Source organism: Primulina tabacum, chromosome 12, assembly GCF_025594145.1.
Source record: "Primulina tabacum isolate GXHZ01 chromosome 12, ASM2559414v2, whole genome shotgun sequence".
NCBI lineage: Eukaryota > Viridiplantae > Streptophyta > Magnoliopsida > Lamiales > Gesneriaceae > Primulina > Primulina tabacum.
The window spans coordinates 32,837,647-32,859,852 of NC_134561.1; the positions used below are offsets into that span (position 1 = coordinate 32,837,647).

Here is a 22,206-nt window from a genome sequence, read left to right on the forward strand (position 1 = left end):
GCAAATGATGTGCAGCTCATTACATCAAGAAATTGGTGGGTTTTTTTAATTAAATTTTGTCGATAATTTTTTAAAAAATTTGGATTTCTAATATGTATTGATAAAAATAACATAAACCTTAATTTAAAATAAAATGATGTGTCATTTTTAAAATAATGTCATAATCTTTTATTTCGACCTCCAAATGCATAGTACCAAAAATTGATATAATTAAATTTATCTTACATGCTTATTTATATTTATAACATAATTATAAGAATAAAGAAGGGTAAGTTTGTGAAAATCTCTTAAACGTCTTTTACTTTTAAACCTTAAAATCCTACTCAATTTTTTTTTGAACATAAAACTCGAAATTAATATTTAAAATGACTTAACACTCCAACATCCAAAAATAATTTAATATCTAAAAATTTAAAGTGCATAAAATCCCTAACTTGTCAATTAACAAAAATCCTATGTAAACCATTAACATGATCAAAACTAACTTCAAAATAAAGCATGAAAATCTCTATTTAAATCATTAACAAAATCTTTAAAACTTAGACTATCAAGCTAATGCGGAAAGTAATGTCCCTCGAGAGTGTACCGCCGGACTTGATCCACTCAAGCGTCAGCGCCTCCCTTAATCTCATCCTCACCTGCAGAATTCAAACCTAGCGAGTCTATTGACTCAGCGCGTTCTAAGCATGAGTAACAAATAATACAAATACAAGCACATGTATTAAAAATCATACTTTTATTCAAAATAAACTAACATAAATTTGAAAGCATAATTTAATCATAAATTATCACATCATAAAGCTTCCCATCATTTATCGTTTTGGGTGAAGTTGGATCCTTGAAAGTGACAAGTTGATCATGCGATCGACTGATCAGTCTTAGCTCACTATTGCGCATGGGGACGAGCACTAGGAACCGACGTAAATGGAAATACGATCGTTGGGCTCCCTCCGGAGCCTTCTCTGTAAACGGGCTCCCTCTAAGGCATTCTCCCTCACGATATTCTCAATAATCATATATCATATAATTTTTGTCACAGTCAATTCACATCCTTCAAAATATTTTTCCTTTTCTTTTTAATCATAAAATATCGTGTCCTTTCTACATTTAAAAAATAGTATTTTAACAGTAAAAATTGCACAGTTTTATTTTAAATCAAAAAATCTCATATTTTCATCATAAACGTTTTAAAATATCATTTAGCATGCGTTATGATTCTTTGGGACACTGCCAACCCTTTTTGTACTACCCAGGTGTAAAATAACCATTTTGCTCTTGGACTAAAAAATTCTCGATTTTGTCTTCTCACTGTTGTTGACTCGAGACTATCCCAAATAATTATTTAAGCTTAAATTTGACTTCTAATATTTTTATTTAACGTAAATTCGAGCTTTTTGATTTAATTTCTTGATTATTAAACCGTGAATCGTTTAATTTTCGAATTAATTTAAAACTTAATATTTTATTTCCAAAATTTAAACACAGAATTTTCTTCCTAAAATAGCCCCGTGAGCCATGAACCAACCCCCATGGACCCTAGTTTGAGCCACTCGTTTGATCTAGGCTATGTTCGAACTCTAATCATACTAGAACCACACGTCTCGCCTGTAAAGGCTGTGTATCGTATTATAGTAAATTATATTTTGATTATCGATAATTCATGAAATTGTCATGTAATTACGTAAATGTCGTATATAATTGATACTGGAAGTAAGAAATGTGTTCGTGATAATGAAATATTTGAATAGTAATTGATTTATGGTTGAATGATGTGATGAACCGCAATAGAAAAGTGACACATATTACGGTTTTTAGCATAATTATTTGAGTATTAGTCCAAATGAAATGAGACCAATTTCATTAGAAAGCTAATACATAGTACTAAAACTTCCATGTTTTAAGTTTTGTCCAAATCATTTTGAAAATAGGGGCAAAATCATCCCGAAGTGTAATGTATGTATTTTAGTTCCTACACTGACATATTTTTGGAGAATAAACATAACTCTCGCGTCCAATATTCAAATTTAGTGAGGTCGGTGGCAAATGAAAGATAAGACATAGACCTACAAATTTCATGTTGATCACTTTTGTTAATTCGGAACCGAGAATGTTGGACAGAACATCCCGCGCCCGAGCGCGAGATGTTACCGCCCGAGCGCAGTGCAATGAGAATTCGGAGGACATAACACCTCACGCCCGAGCGCAGTGCAATGAGAATTTGGAGGGCAGAACACCTTGAGCCCGAGCGCAAGATGTTACCGCCAGAGTGCGAGAAGGCTTCGAGAGAAAAAGATGGAAATTGATTTCTATCGTCCGAATCTACCTCGAAACGTTGTCCAAACGTAAAACAAATTATATATTCTGAATCCTCGCGTCGAGAACGTTCTTTTGAGGTAATTTTCTTCTAGTTTCAACACTTCTATTTATTGAAATGTTGGAATAGCATGTATTTGAAGTCGAGATTCCTATATGTGGTAGAATAACCGACAAGAACTAAGTTTTGAAGTCGGAATTGAATTAGGTTATGATTTCGATTTAATATGAATTTTCAAAGTTTCAACAGATATTTGAAACTTATATTGTTGAATTTGAACGAAATTATTGATTTAAATGAATGTGTTATTGATGTAGATAGGATTTCTATACTGAAATCTTTAAGCTACATCGAATGGAAACAAGGAATTGAGGTATGTTGCGACCGAGTAACATACGACAAGTATCTGTATCATATGATATATGTCTGTTTGATTTGATTGAGAATATGTGTCGATATGCCTTATTTGTTGAATTGATGTGGCATACATGACATTATGATTGGATTTTCGATGCATAAAATAAATATTTTGTTAACATACCTTATTTGCTACATACATCGATACATGACATGCACGTTGAGCTATGATCATTGGATACCTTGATATGATTGGATTGATTCTGGGGTTTGTGAACACGATGCTATGTTTGGCATTATGGGGCCCTTAAAGCATAGTCATTTGTGGCCCCGATGATTCATTGAGATTTGGGATTTGATGGTGCTTTGTCGACACTATCATACGAGTATCCTTGATTGAGACCGGTGTGCCACTCGAACATTGATTTGATAGCGATTTGATTGATTCCGATATATAATCAGTGAATGAGCATTTGACTTGATATCTCCACGACATACATGCATTGCATATCATATATCATTGTGTAGGTATATGTTGTATATATGATGGTTGTTCCATACGGAGCTTTGCTCAACCCCAAGAGGGGCTGTTGTTGTCTTTGTGTGTGGACAATGACATGTACTTCAGGTTATCAGGAGACCGGAGATGGTACTTCTGGAGGGAGTCACGGTTGATTTGAGGTTTAGTGGTCTATCCCAGTATATATATGTATATGTATCTATATACCAGGGCATGTCCCGAGGATATGAGGTATTTGTATGTAGTTGATTTTGATTATGTGTGGATATATTTTATGATGTGAGATGAAATACTATTCTAGTATTCAAATAATATATTTTGGGCTCATTGTGAAGAAAATTTAAACTCGTTTTCCGCTGTAATTAATTAACCCTAATCAAATTATATTGTAATAACAATTAGGAGTTAAGGGCCCCACACAGTATGATATCAGAGCATAGCTGGGAATGCTCGATTGGGTCTTGTGTACACGTAATAAGCACAAATGAATTGTACGTTTGTGTTTGATTTATTTGTATTATTTTCTCCTACTTGATTTAGTTTGAGTAAGTTATTGATGAGACTACTGATTTGATATGATGATGATGTGTAATTGATAATTATTTGTGATATTTGTACTCTATTTTGTAGATGGATCCCACAAATAAAACTGCGAGTAGTAGTACTGAGAGGATAGTTGAACAATTCGAAGGAATGTCCATGGACTTGGTGATGGCTCGATTCCAGGATTTGAAACCACCGAGATTCTTTGGCACTGAGAGTGCAGAAAGAGCAGAGGCCTGGTTAAAGGATAAAGAGCACTTGTTTAATATTGTTGAATATTCCAAGCCTCGGAGAATGAAGCTTGCTTTGTATCAATTGAAAGACCGAGAAAAATCTTGGTGGGAAGCCGCTGAGATTGGACTGAAAGAGACCGGGATTGAAGTCACATTGGACGTCTTCAAGGCCCAGTTTTTGGAGCAATATTCTCCTCCTTCGTATTATACCTCCCAAGAGAACGAATTCAATAGCCTGCAGCAGGGAACGATGACTGTTGCAGAATATGCTTCGACGTTTTCTACCTTGTTGAAATATGCTCCTCATGTAGCGACAAATGCAAAAGCGAAATTGATAGGCTCATAATAGTTTGCATTTTTGTTGTCATATCTCTCATTGCTACCCACTACCAACATGCTTAATTGACACATTTTTGTGTGATTTTATTGTACGAGGAAGTTTTCTGCTCTTGCGATAAATCTGGGATAAAAAAAGTGATTTTATATTACAATTAAAGTTGCTTATATGATCTTAGTGGAAGACTTGAACCAGAAAATTTCAGAAGTGGTTTTTAGACAAGGCGCGCTCACATCTTATGACTACTCTTCGGATGCCTAGTAAGAATTAAGAATTTTCATATTAAGGAATAAATACAAGATAAAGTTTTTTCCGTAAAAACTCAATATTCTAGTAGATGTTTCCTAATATCTTTTAGATTTTAGAATGACAAGATAAGATTTTTGTAACAAACAAAATCTTCAAAAATAAAAGCCACAATCTCACGTGATGAAGGAAAGAGGGCGGCAGAATCAAGAAATAAATCTCCCAACATTCTCCAATAACCAACAACTCACAATTCCTTCCACCATAATCACACGTGAAGAGAAGAAAAAGGCACATGATTTTCTCTCTGATTTTCTCCACGGCTCTAGTATTTTTCTTTTATTTATTTATTTTTATGGAGATTGTAAATGAGCCATGCTTGGCTAATTTTCTAGTCTGATTTAAATGTTGTTTTCACTGTTTAATTTATCACTGTGAGGTATTTATTCTTATATTTAATATGCTTGTTATATATTTCGATTTATGATTTAATTCTATGAATATTTTATATCAATTAATCTGACAATTTAATTCGGTATATGATTTTTTACTTATAACCATGAATTCAGTGATATGTAATTGTCATGAATGATTGGTATATGAGTAGCATAAATTAGATGTGTTGTGCTATCATAATATATTAATCTAAATAAATCAACAAAACTGAATTTATCAACTGCAGCTATCTTGGTTGTTAGATTTCAGGATTAACTGTTTTCACAAATCTAAGAGCTATCGTTAATTAATATGGAACGCTATTGTGCCCAGTTGGTTATTGATAAGTTTTGACGGGATGCTGGGTTCGATCAATTAATTTAGGAAAACATAAGAATTGTAGCGGTTATCTATAAAATTCTAAGGTTAATTGCTTGAAACAACTTGAATAAATTATTTCTTACCCGATGAACAGTGATATAATTAAATAGTATAACTCATTTGAATCAGATATTTCTCATATTAAATTCCTCATTTTATTCTAGTTGATTAATTATCATTTAATTTATTATTTTTCTTTCTTGGATAAATTTAGTTTAGTATTTTATTTAATTCATATACAAAAAATCCACCTTTTACTTGCATTTTGCTCGAAAGAAATCATCCCCCATTCCCTGTGGATTCGATCATGCTCACCATTACACTAATTTTATTTAAAGAATAGGAATTTAAGTTTGGTGGCACAACGACAGCCCACCAAATTTTGGCGCCGTTGCCGGGGAACTGTGCAAGGTTAGATACTTGCGAGTTTAGTTATTTTATTTTCTTTTATGCTCGTTCTTCTTGTACATGTGAACTATAATATATTCTGGAGATCGAGAAGACAACCAAAAGATTGAGAAAAGAAGCAAGACTACGGGGTAAACAACCATCATCATCATCATCTCCTGGATTAGACGTAGCATTGGAGTCAACTGACACTGAAGGAAAATCTGATCTTGATCTTAACATTGAAAGAAGTGAGAGTGACGAAGAATTAATGGCAGAACCGGCTCAAAGAACCCTCAGGGAGTTAGCTAATCCTAATGTTATTCAGCAGCAATTATGCATTCAATTCCCTACTACTGAAGCTACTTTTGAATTAAAATCGGGTTTGATTCATTTATTGCCTACTTTTCGTGGTCTTGCAGGTGAAGATCCTCACAAACATCTGAAAGAATTTCATATTGTGTGCACAACCATGAAACCACAAGGTATTACAGAGGAGCAAATCTCATTGCGAGCTTTTCCATTCTATTTCACTACAAGATATTCCACATTCAACCACACTCAAAAGACAACGGTTTTATCAGAAACTGTTGTTTTTTTTCCTTTTAACAACGGTTTTCGTTAAAACCGTTGTCTTTGTGAATTTTTTCCTTGTCAAAGACAACAATTTTTAGAAATCGTTGTCTTTTATGGGTCAACGACAATGGTTTTAGTAAACCGTTGTCTTTTATGGGTCAACGACAATGGTTTTAGTAAACCGTTGTCTATGGGCATGCCTTTTGGTTGCTAAGACAACAGTTGTTAAAACCGTTGTCTTTGTGCTAGTTTTTTATTTAGCTAAGACAACGGTTTTTGTTAAAACCGTTGTCTTTTATGGGTTACGACAACGATTTTTATACCGTTGTCTATGAGCGGGTTTTTTTTGTAGCTACGACAACGGTTATTAATACCGTTGTCTATGAGCGCGTATTTATGTAGCTAAGAAAACGATTTATCTTTTAATAAAACCGTTTTATGTCTCTGTTCATTCAACAACGCACCTACGACAACGGTTTTAACAAAACCGTCGTTAAATTTAGCGACGGTTTAAGCAAAACCGTTTAAACCATCGCATGATTTAAATTAGCGACATTTTTGCTTAAACCATCACTAAATTTAGCGACGGTTTAAACAAAATTGTCGCTCCATTTATTAAAACCCTCTCACTTTTGAAATTAGCGACGGAATTTGGTGAAACCGTCGCTATTGGCGACTGTTTAAACTAAACCGTCGCCAATTGCGACGGTTTAATAAACAACCGTCGCTAATAGCAACTGTACAGGATTAACTGTTGCTAATAGCGATGGTTTAAACAAAATCCATCGCTAATAGCGATGGTTTTACCAAACTCAGTCACAATCTGTCTATAAATATCCGCATTTTTGGTCCATTTTACTCCACACCTCTTCACAACACTTAAAATTTTTCTCTCTTATTCGATTTTAGTAGTTTTTTCGCTTCAATTTTTTGTAAAGTCTTGAGCGTTATTTAAATGAATATTGTTCGCACTGTCATATTGTAATTTTTTTTAGATTTATTAAATTATAAAAGCAATTTTTTTTATTCTTCTGAAAATATTAGCGACAAATTGTTTGTATACCGTCGCTAATTTAGCGACGGTTTTCAAAAATCTGTCGCAAATAAAACCTATGACAACAGTGAAAAATCGTTGTCTTCGAGCGCACTCTTTAACCACAGGGCCTTTAACAACGGTTTTACAAGAGCTACGACAACGGTTTTTCACCGTCGTCTTTAGACGTCTACGACAACGGTTTTTCACCATTGTCTTTTAGCACACCTTTTAACCACATGACCTTTAACAATGGTTTTACAAGACCTATGACAACGGTTTTTTACCGTTGTCTTTAGCCTTTTTTTGTAGTGTTTAATCGACATAGCTAAGGATTGGCTCTATTACTTACCCTCTAGGACGATAACGACTTGGGAAAATATGAAACAACAATTTTTGGAGAAGTTCTTCCTAGCTTCACGTGCAACAAATATCAGGAAGGACATTTGTGGGATTAGACAGCTGAAAGGGGATACTTTATATGAATATTGGGAGAGATTTAAGAAATTATGTGCCAGTTGTCCTCAACATCAGATTCTAGAACAACTCCTAGTCCAATATTTCTACGAGGGTCTCTCACTTTTCGATAGGAACATGATTGATGCTGCAAGTGGAGGTGCATTGGTAAACAAAACGCCTCAAGAGGCACGAGCTCTAATCTTCAACATGGCTGCCAATGCATAGCAGTTTGGGACTAGGCAAGATAACCCTCCACGACAAGTTAATGAGGTAAGCGCTAACCCTATCGATCAAAAGTTAGATTCTTTGACATCCCTTTTGAAAAAGTTGGTTGTAGGACAGGTACAACATGCCAAAGCTTGTGGTATATGTGCGATTGTTGGACATTCGACGGACATGTGCCCTACATTACAAGAAGATCCAACACAGTTAATGCAATCGACGGGTTTCCTGGACAACCTCAGCGCCGATACGATCCATGTTCTAATAGCTTCAATCCAGGATGGAAAGATCACCCGAATTTCAGCTATATGAATCAAGGCGGTCAACAGGGATATCCACAACAAAATTATCACAAACATCCATCACCTGCGCAAGCCTCTAACTCGGGTATGTCCCTAGATGAAATTGTGAAGGCCTTAACTGAGAACACTCAAAAATTTCAAAAGGAAACGAGGGCTAGCATTAAGAATTTGAGCACTCAAGTGGGACAGTTGGTGACCACAATTCACAAGTTGTAAGCACAAAATTTTAGTAATCTACCTTCTCAGAAGTGGTGAATCCAAGAGAGAATGTGAGTGCAATTACTTTGAGAAATTTAAAGAATTGGAGGTTCAAGAAATTGGGGTACAAGCATCAACCAAGCAAAAGGAAGAAAATGAGATAAAAGTTGAGGATAAAATAATCAATCAAGATGATGCTCCGAAAGGTAAGTTTTCTCCTCTATTTGAGTATAAACCTATTCCCCCATTCCCTCTTGCATTGAATAGGAAATGTGAAAGTATTAAGGAGTTGAATGACACTTTATGTAGAGGCGAGGTAAATATTCTTTCATTAGATGCTATTAAACCAGTACTTCGTTGTGCTAAATTATTAAAAGAATTGTGTACTACACAAAATAGAAATAAGTTGAAGGCTGTAAAAGAGAAAAGGTAGGATAACATGTTTCTACTGTTATTCAAAAAACTATTCATATAAAATGCAGTGATCCATGTATGTTTTGTATCCCTTGTACTATTGGCGATACTAGACTTGAAAATGCTATGTTGGATTTGGGTGCTTCTATCAATGTCATGCCTGATTCTGTTTATAATTATTTGGAACTTGGACCTCTTACTGAAATCGGCATTGTGATTTAATTGGCTGATAGGTCCACTGTTTATCCTAGAGGTGTAATTGAAGATGTTTTTGTGAAAGTTGAAAATTTGGTTTGTCCTGCTTACTTTTATGTGCTTGACATGGAAAATGATGATTTAAACAGTCAAATTTTGCTAGGAAGACCATTTTTGAAAACTTCAAAGTCTGTCATAAATGTTAATAGTGGTACCCTTACCATGGAATTTGATGGTGAGATTGTTAAGTTTAATATTTATGATACCATGAAATATCCTGTTAGTGACAGCACTATTAATACTCTTGATATCGTTAATCACTTGTCACAAGAAAATTCAAAAATTATTGATAAGAATGATTTAGAGGAGATTATTGAAAGACCTTTTGAGAATTCTAATACTATATTTTGTCTTTCTGATTCGCAGACATTTAAAATTCGCGAAAACTTCCTCCAGATCAACCCAAGCATGTACTCATAAAATAGGGAGGAAATATCCAAGGGATAGGGATTTCCAAAAAATTCAAAGAAAACAAGCATTTGCTGAAATTTGCTATGAAAATATTCAAGCGGAATAAAGTGGACAAAGTGACCATCTATGAACCACCATGAGCAACAAGAAAGAATGAATGTCGAGCATAACGACTTAAAAAATTTGCGCTTTTGGGAGGCAACCCAAATTTTTGTTCTTAATATTTATAAGTTTTGTTACTTTTGTGTAGAAGAGGTCTTTTTACAGGGCATGATCATGCCTTATAAGGAAACCACTTCTGGTAAAAAAAAAAATTGAGGTCTTAAACACAGATGAAGTTATTTAACAAGGCGTGATCACGCCTTGTTCGTACACTTCCTCTGTAGTCCCAACACAATAGATGTCTTTTGACAAGGCGTGATCACGCCTTGTCCGAAAACATCTTCTGAAAAAAAAAGAATTTACATTTCTTTTATCTAACACTATTTGTTATCACCCCTTTCACATCTTTTCTCAACAGCTTCCATCATCGATCCACCATTTCCACATCCACAACAATAGAAAGCTTTACTCTACAATATCAAACAATTTTCAGGGAAGTTCTCTTACTTCCCTTGCATTTTTTCTATCTGCGTTGTGCATCTATTTTTTGTGTCATTGAGGACATTGCCACATATAGGTGTGGGAGGGGTATATAGCTTTATTTCTAGTTTCAATTTCTATTTTTTTTTCTAGTTTCAATTTTTTTTTTCTTTTTTCCATTTTTTTGCATGTTTATTCAAAAAAATTTAAAATTATGAAAAGTGAATAAAAAGGGGAGAGAGAGTACGACAGAGTGAATTTGTTTAATCCATAAAACATTTAATGTTTAGTCATTATCTCTCTCATTTGAATCTTGAATGCCTCTGATGCGAGTCTAAAAAAAACTGATGTTTTCTTTGTGTGCAACTATTTTGGCATTCTTACTGCTACATATATGGGAAGTTGCTCTTGATGATGTGTTGAAATGACAATTGTATGGGGTCTAGCACACATACCTTTTTTTTGTGACATTTGGGCCTATGAGCAATCATCATATCATGCTCCGTTTTTTATTTGATTGTGTGTTGGTCATACATTGTTGATTTTTCTAGAGCTTGCATTGTTATACATGTCTTTGTTGACATCTTTTGATGGATTAGGTGCACAAACAAAAGTAAAGGGTATTAGGTTTAAACCATTTTATTTCGCATCATCAGTGTCATTCTTTTGAGCCTACCCTGATTCATTTATCCTTTAGTGAGCCAAGTTCGAGCCTGAGCCTATTCTTTGGAAAATAACCACATTACAAGCCATGATAAATCTCTTTTGTTGGTTATTCCTCTATTTGAACCTTGAATTGGAGAATCATACAAACTTTTCGCATTTAGCACCGCTTTGAGCCAAGAAAGTGCAAATTGTTAGTGATCGAGTGATTAATGCTCGAAATCGTTGTTTCAAAAACTTTTTATGCAAAAAAAAAGAAAAAAATTATATATATATATGTTGATGATGAAAAAGGAAAATGAAAAAAAATAGGAGTGGGAAGGAAAATAAGAGCAACGAAGAAGAAAAAAATGTTCTTGGATGTTATAATGAGATTGAAGATGTTATTGTTAGTTGGATGCAACTGTCTTTGTGAAAAGTGTGTATGATTTCTTCAATTCCATAAACTCATTGTGTCATCTTTCCTACCTGACCTCTAGCTATGGTACAACCCATTTACAGCCCTTGATCTTGCATGTTAATTCATTCATTTTGTGGAAGATGAGATATATTTGCAAGCTTATGGTAAAAATTTTCAGTGTTTTGACATGAGAGCTCCTTGATACATACCTAGACACCTACGAGTGAAATGATCGAATCCTTTGAGGAGTGTTTGGACCCTATACATTTTTATTTCTACACATTCCGATCGAAGCAGTTGTTCATAATGTTGATATGTCAGGTGCTCAACAATTAAATTTCTTTGGTTCATGAGAAAATATTTTACGAACAAGTAAATGAAGCAGAAAAAGGATAATGAGTTTAGATAATGAATTGAGATCTTTTATGCTTGAGGACAAGCATGGTTTAGGTGTGGGAGATTTGACATGCTCATAATAGTTTGCATTTTTTATGTCATATGTCTCATTGTTACCACTACCAACATACTTAATTGACACATTTTTGTGTGATTTTATTGTAGGAGGAATTTTTCTTCTCTTGCGATAAATCTGGAATAAAAAGGGGGATTTTATATCACAATTAAAGTTGCCGATATGATCTTAGTGGAAGACTTCAACAAGAAAAACTCAGAAGTGGTTTTTGGACAAGACGTGATCACGCCTTATGACTACTCTTCGGTTGTCTAATGAGAATTAAGAATTTTCATATCAAGGAATAAATACAAGATAGAGTTTTTTCCATAAAAACTCAATATTCTAGTGGATGTTTTCTAATATCTTTTAGATTTTAGAATGACAAGATAAGAATTTTGTAACAAACAAAATCTTCAAAAATAAAAAGCCACAATCTCACGTGATGAAGGAGAGAGAAGCGGCAGAATCAAAAAATAAATCTCCCAACATTCTCCAATAACCAACAACTCACAATTCATTCCACCATAATCACACGTGAAGAGAAGAAAAAGGCACATGATTTTCTCTCCGATTTTCTCAACGGCTCTAGTACTTTTCTTTTCTTTATTTATTTTTATGGAGATTGTAAACCGAGCCATACTTGGCTAATTTTCTAGTCTGGTTTAAGGGTTGTTTTCACTGTTTAATTTATCACTGTGAGGTATTCATTCTTATATTTAATATGCTTGTTATTCCAAGTATTTGTCGATTTATGATTTAATTATGTGAATATTTTATATCAATTAATCTGAAAAATTAATTCGATATAGGATTTTCTACTGCTAACCATGAATTCAATGATACGTAATTGTCATGAATGATTGGTATATGAGTAGAAGAGATTAGATGTGTTGTGCTATCATAATATATTTAATCTAAATAGATCAACAAAACTGAATTTATCAATTGCAGGTATCTCGGTTGTAAGATTTCAGGATTAACTGTTTTCACAAATCTAAGAGTTTTCGTTATTTAATATGGAACACTATTGTGCCCAGTTGATTATTGATAAGTTTTGACGGGATGCTGGATCGATCAATTAATTTAGGAAAATACAAGAATTTCAGCGGCTATCCCAATGATTCTAAGGTTAATTGCTTGAAACAACTTGAATAAATTATTTGTTAGCCGATGAAAAGTGATATAATTAAATAGTAGAACTCCCTTGAATCAGATCTTTCTCATATTAAATTCTTCATTTTATTCTATTTAATTAATTATCATTTTAATTTTTTATTTTCCTTCCTTAGATAAATTTAGTTTAGTATTTTATTAAATCCATATAAAAAAATCCCCCTTTTACTTGCATTTTCTCGAAAGAAATCATCCCCCGTTCCTTGTGGATTCGACTATACTTATCATTACAGTAATTTTATTTAAAGAGTAGGAATTTAAGTTTGGTAGCACAACGATAGCCCACCAGAAATATAACAGGTTTGTGAATGGATTGCATCCTGCTATATATACTTTTGTCATTTCAGGTTTGCCTACGAGCTACGCAGAGGCAGTTGAACGAGCAAAGGCAGCTGAAGCTGGACTAAGGCGAGGAGGTCCTCAGTACGATCCTTCACCTCCAGTGTCAGCTCAGCAGCCTACCTTGCACCCGAAAGGTAGAAAGTTTAAAAACACTGGTTCTACTGCTTCTTCATCTTCTTCTGGTTCCAGTGGATCCCAGCGAGGGAGTCACACAACATATTATTTTCGAAACTATGCATGTACATGTTCTTAACTCATGATTTTTGGTTTCAAAAACATGTTTACATGTGTTAGAAGGGTCTGGTAAGATTAGGATATGATCAAAGGCGGTTTTGCACAAGTTTAAGGAGTCCTAGAACCACACAAAACGCTGCACACACGGAAGAACACAAGCTGGAACCATCTTCTCGGTTTTGGTTGATCAAGGCTCAGTTTTTGGGTAAATCTTAGCATGGCCTGGCACGGCTGGGACCAGAGCTGGGCTAGGGTCGTGCTAGGGTCAGAGAAGGCATCCTAGCCACGCTAGTCCTAGCACCCGAGAAGCTTCAAGAGGATCGCGCGGGGTGCAGCTTGCACAGGGAAGAAAGGGCTCGTCCAGGGGGCTTTGGGCTGGGCTAGGTCAAGTCCTTAGGGTCCTAAGATGGTGCACAAGGGTCAGGGTCAGGGGCTGGCTCGTTGGTTAAGTGGCTAAGCAAAGAAACATAGAATCCTAGCATGAGTAGGAGTTCTTGGCCAAAGCATGTGCTGAAGTTGGGGCTTCGGTTTTGGGCTGGGGTTCAAGTTCTTTGGTTCTAAGGGTCCAGGAGGGTTCTTAGAGGGGTTGGGCAGGGTTCGGCTCAGGGTGGTTTGAACTTGGCTCATGGAAAAACGAACATGGCTCAAGGGTAGGCTAGATGGTTCGGTTAGGGTTTTCTATCGGATTTAAAGTTGAAACATGGCTCACGGGAGTCGAGTCATGGTTCACGAGGGCTAAAATAATATAAAAAGTCTAAGTTTTTAATTTAAGAATTTTATATTAAAGTTTGAATTAATTCGGGATTAAGACGCATTAAAAATGAATAATTAAGGATTAATTAAAAAGTCTAGAATTTAAGCTAAATAAAATTATGGGAAATTTAAATTAAGCTTAAATAATTATTTGGGACATGTTAGAGTCAGTGGAATTAAGAAAATGTCAAATTCGAGGATTTTACGTCTTGAGGTAAAACGGTAATTTTACACCTAAGAAATAGTAAACGTCATGTCAATGCTTTGATTGCTGTTTTATATGTTAAAATGTTTATTTTAAATATTTATGGATTTTTATGATTTAATATGGACATTTAAAAGATATGTTGCATGCTTGATTTAAAAGAAAAATGATATTATTATGCATGCTTTTATAAAGTGATGGAAATACAAAATGTTGAAGGATGGGAAGGGATTGTGACTAATACAAACACGTGATACAATGATATGCTAATACGAAAGGCAAATGCTCAGTTGACGGGTGAGAGTGTCCTCGATGTCCACGCCGCCCAGTACTGTGGTTACATGTAGATGGATCCATCGCCCAATACGAATACGAATACGAAAGTCACAATCAACGATCTGAATTCAACAAATACAAATACGAATATGAATATGAATATGTTTATGATGGATATGAATATGTTGATGATGATACAAATATGTTTATGATGATATGAATATGTTAAAGTTTATGAGGATTATGAAAATGTTTATGTTTTTACATGATCATGAAAATGTTATTTGAAGTACAAGTATTTTCACTGTTGCATGTGATCTATATAAATATTATGTTGTTATCAAGATTATTGTGTGTTGAGTCTTTAGACACACTAGGTGTGATCGATGCAGATGAGTTTGATGTTGAGGGTAGTGGAGGTCTTGATGGATGATCTGACTGGACTGAAGGTGCACATAACCCGAGGACTAGCGCTAGTTTTTCACACTAGTTTATCATTTATTATTTTAAGATTATGTTAAAGATATTTTTACGACTGTTTATTTATGATTTGAGTGGTTGTTGAGAGGTTGATAGTATGAGCTACACTTTTCAAATAAGGCTTTTAGGTTTGGTAAAATGTTGGATGCTTTAACGTTTGACTATTTCCTTTGATTTTCAAATGTTAGTTGGTTGTTTATTTTCAAAATGGTGCAAGGTATTTTTAAAGAATATATATATATATATATTTCAATCAACTGAATTGTTAGAAGTTTTAAAAATATATATATATATTTCTAGTACTTTTTAAGCAAAACGAGTAGTGGACGTTACACCATTTTTCTCGTGTATGTCCGAATAGGGATACGACTTTTTCCCAACCCCAGTCAGGATTTCGAGGTGGCCCTAGTACGATGAGACCTGTTATTCATGCTCCCTATTTTCAGCAATCGAATGCTTCATGATATCGAGGACATGGTGGTCAGACTGTCCAAGGCCCTCCTCAAGTTAAAGTATATGCCTTGACCGAGGATCAGGCGCAAAAGAAGCTCCTGGTGGTGTTATTGCAGGTATCTGCATGCTTTGCGATTATCCTGCACGTGTTTTATTTGATACATGAGCATCTCACTCATTCATATCTCATGAATTTGTTGCATCCCATGATACTATGTGTACCCCATTGTGTGATACTTTGTCAATAGTCACGCCAGCATGAAAGATTATTCTGTCTGAGAAAGTTGTGCATTATTTTGTATTGATTACGAGGATAATGTGATGTTCCTGAATTTAATTGTCCTTCCAATGCACGACTTTGATTGTATTGTTGGCATGGATATCATGACAACCAATCGAGCTAATGTCGATTGTTTTCATGGAGTGGTTCGATTTCGACCTATTGATGAACCCAAGTGGAATTTTTATGGCAAGAATTCCAAAGATAAAATTCCATTGGTATCCTCTTTAAAAATGTTCCTGCTTTTGTTTAGCGGGGATGAGGGTTATCTTGTCTATGCTGTTGATGTATCTAAAAAAGAACCCACTTTATCTGTTATTCAAGTTGCTAAAGAATTCCCGGATGTATTTCTCGATGAGATTCCCGATTTTCTGCCTCATCGAGAAGTTGAATTTAGTATTGATCTTATGCCAGGGATTGCACCTATTTCTAAAGCTCCTTATCGCATGGTACCTCTGGAATTGAAAGAATTGAAAGAACAATTACAGGATCTTCTCGATAAGGGATATATTCGACCGAGTTTATCACCTTGGGGAGTTTAAGTTTTATTTGTTCGAAAGAAAGATGGTATTATGTGAATGTATATCGATTATAGGCAACTGAACAGGGCTACTGTGAAAAACAAGTATCCACTTCCTCGTATTGATAACTTATTTGATCAACTTCAGGGTACTTCTGTCTAATCTAAGATTGATCTTCGTTCTGGTTATCATCATGTACGAGTTCGAGAAGAAGATGTGCCTAAGACTGCTTTTTGTACCAGGTGTGGCCACTATGAGTTCTTGTTTATGCCTTTTGGTCTCGCAAATGCTCCTGTTGTCTTTATGGACATAATGAATCGTGTATTTTGATATTTTCTTGACCGATTCGTTATTGTTTTTATTGATGATATTCTTGTATATTCGAAATCGAAAAAGGAGCATGCTGAACATTTGAGACTGGTACTTCAAACTCTTCGCAATAACCATTTATATGATAAATTGTCCAAATGTGAATTTTTGATGGACAAAGTAATATTTTTGGGCCACGTCATTTCGAGACATGGCATATCTGTTGACCATATGAAGGTTGAAGCTGTATTGAATTGGCCGAGGCCTACGAATGTTCCTGAGATCCGTAACATCATGGGTTTAGCGGGTTATTATCGTCTTTTTATTGAAGGATTTTCGAAAATAGCTAAACTTATTACTCAATTGACACAGAAGAATCAGCGATTCATTTGGTCAGATGAATTTGAAGCTAGTTTTCTTGAATTGAAGACGAGATTGACCACAACACCTGTGCTTACTATTCCCTCAGGTACCGAAGGATTTGTAGTGTGTAAAGATGCATCTGGTAAAGGTTTGGGCTGTGTTCTGATGCAACATGGCAAGGTGGTTGCTTATGCGTCTTGTCAATTAAAGTATCATGAAACTCGTTATCATGTTCATGATCTTGAATTGGCTGCCATTGTGTTGCTTTGAAGATTTGGCGTCATTATTTGTACGGAGAAAAGTTTGTTATTTATTCGGATCATAAGAGTCTGAAATATCTCTTTTCTCAATCTGATTTGAATATGAGGCAACGCAGGTGGATGAATCTCCTGAAGGATTTTGATTGTGAGGTTCAGTATCACCCTGGATCGATGAACGTTACTGTAGATGCCCTTAGTCGGAAAGTTCATGATTCTGTTTTAGCTTCTGTTAATGTCGCCAAAGTACACAAAGATATATGTACTTCTGGTTGGACTTTTCACTCGAATTGGAATTCTGTCACTGTTTCATCATTTCAAAATGAGCTTAATTTTATATCTAAAATATGAAAGGCCCAATCAAGTGATGCTTAGATTCAAAAGTCGAAAGAACTTGTATCTGCAGGACATCATTCTGGATTTCAGATTTTTTCTGATAGTTCTTTACGACTTAATGGTCGGCTAGTAGTCCCTGATAATCCTGAATTGAAATCTGCCCTTTTTCGTGAAACACATTGTTGCAAATACAGTATTCACCCCGGAGGCCAAAAAATGTATTTGGCATTGAGACCTCAATTCTGGTTGAGACGTATGAAGAAGGACATTGCTGAATTTATTTCGAAATGTCTTGTTTGTCAGCAAGTGAAAGCCAAGAGAATGAAACCGAGAGGATTACTCCATAGTCTTGAAATCCCAAAATGGAATTGAGAACATATTGCTATGGACTTTGTGACTCATTTGCTTCGTTTGTCCAAGGGCTGTGATGCTATTTGGGTTATTATCGGTCAAATTTCGAAATCTGCACATTTCATTCCGTATGAGCGCACTTATCCTTATAATAAAATCGCCCGTTTATACATTGAGAATATTGTGAGACTGCACGGTGTGACAGTCTCGATTGTATCTGATCGTGATCCCAGATTTGCTTCTAAATTCTGGGGTAGTTTCCAAGAAGCTATATGTACATGTTTGGCTATGAGTACTACTTATCATCCTCAAACTGATGGCCAGACCGAGCATACAATTCAAACATTAGAAGATATGTTACGTGCTGTTGTGATGGATTTCAAAATGGGATGGCAAGATGCCTTACCGTTGGTGGAATTTTCTTATAATAATAGCTTCCAAATGAGAATTGGTATGACACCGTTTGAAGCTTTATATGGGAGACGATGTAGGTCACCGTTATTCTGGGATGAAATTGGTGAAAGACCTATGACTGAACCTGAAATAATACAAGAAATGAATGATAAGGTTCAGTTAATTCGACAGCGAATGAAAGCTGCACATGATTGTCAAATGAGTTATGCGAATAAACAAAGACGACCCTTATATCTCTAGAAATGTGATAAAGTACTTTTGAAAATATCTCCCTTCAGAGGCACTATTTGATTTGACATGCAAGGGAAATTATCTCCTCGATATGTTGGTCCATACGAGATCCTTGATCGAGTTGGGGATCTTGCGTATCGGTTGGCATTGCCACCAGTGTTATCTGCCATTCACGATGTGTTTCATGTTTTTATGTTGAGTAAGTATGAACCAGATCCATCACATGTGCTTCGACCGGATGAGGTTGAGCTTGATCCTTCTCTTTCATATGTTGAACAACTTGTTTGCATTATGGATCGGAAGGAAAAGATATTGCGTAACAAATCGATTCTTTTTTAGTTCGAGTACAATGGACACGAGATGGTGTGGAAGAGTCAACGTGGGAATTAGAAAGTAAGATGCGAGAATTATTTCCACACTTATTTGATTTTATTCCACATGTTCCATTGTATTCAATGTATACTGATCTCTTTACTGATTTCAGTTTTGATATGTATTATACCTGGTGATGTATTATATGTTTACCGATGTTATGTACATTAAGATTTCGAGGACGAAATCTTTTAAGTGAGGGAGAAATATAATGACCGTATATCGTATTAAAGTAAATCATATTTTGATTATTGATAATTCATGAAATTGTCATGTAATTACGTAAATGGCATATATAATTGATACTGGAAGTAAGAAATGTGTTCGTGACAATGAAATATTTGAATAGTAATTGATTTGTGGTTGAATGATGTGTTGAACCGCAATAGAAAATTGAATCATATTACAGTTTTTAGCATAATTATTTGAGAATTAGTCCAAATGAAATGAGACCAATTTCATTAGAAAGCTAATACATAGTACTAAAACTTTCATATTTTGAGTTTTGTCCAAATCCATTTGGAAATAGGGGCAAAATCATCCCGAAGTGTAATGTGTGCATTTTAGTTCCTACATTGACACATTTTGGGAGAATAAACATAACTCTCGCGTCTGATATGTTGGACAGAGCATCCCGCGCCCGAGCACGGAATGTTACCGCCCGAGCGCGGTGCAATGAGAATTCGGAGGGCAGAACACCTCGAGCCCGAGTGCGAGATGTTACCGCCCAAGCGCGAGATCGGTGAAGTGATAAGAATGAGTTTCCTTCTTAAATTTCTTTCATTTCCTTTGGAGGCTTCGAGAGAAAAAGAGGGAAATTTATTTCTATCGTCCGGATCTACCTCGAAACGTTGTCCAAACGCAAAACAAATTATATATTCAGAATCCTCGCGTCGAGAGCGTTCTTTTGAGGTAAGTTTCTTCTAGTTTCAACACCTATATTTATTGAAATGGTGGAATAGCATGTATTTGAAGTCGAGATTCCTATATGTGGTAGAATAACCGACAAGAAACTAAGTTTTGAAGTTGGAATGCAATTATGTTGTGATTTCGATTTGGTATGAATTTTCAAAGTTTCAAAACATATTTGAAACTTATATTGTTGAATTTGAATGAAATTATTGATTGAAATGAATGTGTTATTGATGTAGAAAGAGTTTTATACGAAATATTTAAGTTACATCGACTGGAAACGAAGAATTGAGATATGGTGCGGCCGAGAAACATACGACAGGTATCTGTATTATATGATATATGTCTGATTGATTTGATTGAGAATATGTGTCGATGTGCCTTATTTGTTGAATTGATGTCGCATACATGACATTATGATTGGGTTTTCGATGTATAAAATAAATATTTTGTTAACACACCTTATTTGCTACATACATCCATACATGACATGCACGTTGATCTATGATCCTTGGATACCCTGATATGATTGGATTTGATTCTGGGGTTTGTGAATAGGATGTTATGTTTGACATTATGTGGCCCTTAAAACATAGTCATTTGTGGCCCCGATGATTCATTGAGATTTGGGATTTGATGGCACTTTGTCGAGCTATCATACGAGTATCTTTGATTGAGGCCGGTGTGCCAGCTCGAGCATTGATTTGATAGCGATTTGATTCCGATATATGCACAGTGGATGAGCATTTGACCTGATATCTCCACGACATACATGCATTACATATCATATATCATTGTGTAGGTATCTGTTGTATATATGATGGTTGTTCTATACAGAACTTTGCTCACCCCCAAGGGGGGGGCCTGTTGTTGAAACGACCTCGAATTTTTTTCTTCCTAATCTTAAATCATAAATTCTAATAAAATAATTTAACATAATCATTAATCATAATAAATTACCATATGAAATCTCAAGCGCATAAAATAAATCCTAAATCCTCGACTAACCAAAACTCCTAAATCGACTTTTAAGAAGATCAAACTAACAATAACATAAGCATAAAAATATCTCTAATAAAAATCATTAACATAAACCCTTAAATCATAAATCTATCTAGCTATTGCGGAAACATACAGGCCCTCAGGTGTATACTGCTGTACTCGATCCACTCAATCTTCACTGCATCCAAAAATCATCAAATCCTGCATCATACAAACCTATTGAGTCTAAAGACTCATCACGTTCTAAACATGGATAACAAATAATACATATACAATCACATGCATTAAAATCATACTTTTATTTAAAATAGCTTTTAAACATAAATAAACCATTTAAAAATAGCTTTAAGCATAATTAAATCATAAATCGTAAAATCATTTTAAAATAACTTTAACCATAAATAAATCCTTTAAAAATCATTTAAAATAAGCTTTGAGCATAAATAAATCATTTAAAAATAGCTTTAATCATCATCATAAATCATATATCATAAAATCATTTTAATCATAAATCTTTCAATCATATATCATTTTGGGTGAAGTTTGATTCTTGAAAGTGACTAGCTTTTATCCTCGGTCGACTGATCAGTCTTCAGCTCCACATGGCCCATGGGGGTGTGCACTAGGCTCCACCATGGAAATACGATTGTCGGGGTTCCCTCGGGGGCCTGACAAGGCCCAGCCCCTAGAACCAGACCCTAGCTCGCTCAAACTCACCTGGACAGAAGCTACAGAACCTGCGCAGCTGCGCATGGAAGGAAACTCACGCCTATGGACTCTTAGCCAACCTAGGTCACTTCTAACCGAGCCACCACCGAGCCCACCTGATCCTAACCATCCCTAGACCAAGACCAGACCCAGACCTAGCCCAGCCCAGCCCAGCCCAGACCAGCCCAAGCCCCTGAACCCAAGCAGCGAACCTGAAGGATCGAGTGTGCTAGTGCCTTCGAAGGCATTTCGAACACTATATTCTCCAATGAGCTGCAGTAGCTCGTGTTCTAAGAATAATAAAACCGATGAATTAAATCGAGTTTGGTTGAAATCAAGCGGAAGAAACTCAAAGTAATCATTCGTGAAGAAAATTGTTATATTAGAAAAAAATTTAACTTATGTAAACCGAATAACCGAAAAAGTGTAGATTGGCTTTTGCATTCATCAGTTCAGTTATGGTGGAAACTGAACTGACGGATACTCCAACTGATCCAAATAATTTGAAAAAC

The 22,206-nt window shown here is 35.3% G+C and overlaps 1 non-coding gene across 1 annotated transcript; it reads right to left on the reverse strand.

Annotated features, from left to right (window-relative positions):
- Positions 1 to 7,791: 7,791 nt before the first annotated feature.
- On the reverse strand, positions 7,792 to 7,898 carry LOC142521574 (small nucleolar RNA R71). The gene has a single exon (XR_012814280.1). It is a non-coding gene; the product is annotated as a small nucleolar RNA R71 (small nucleolar RNA).
- Between the last annotated feature and the right edge of the window lie 14,308 nt (positions 7,899 to 22,206).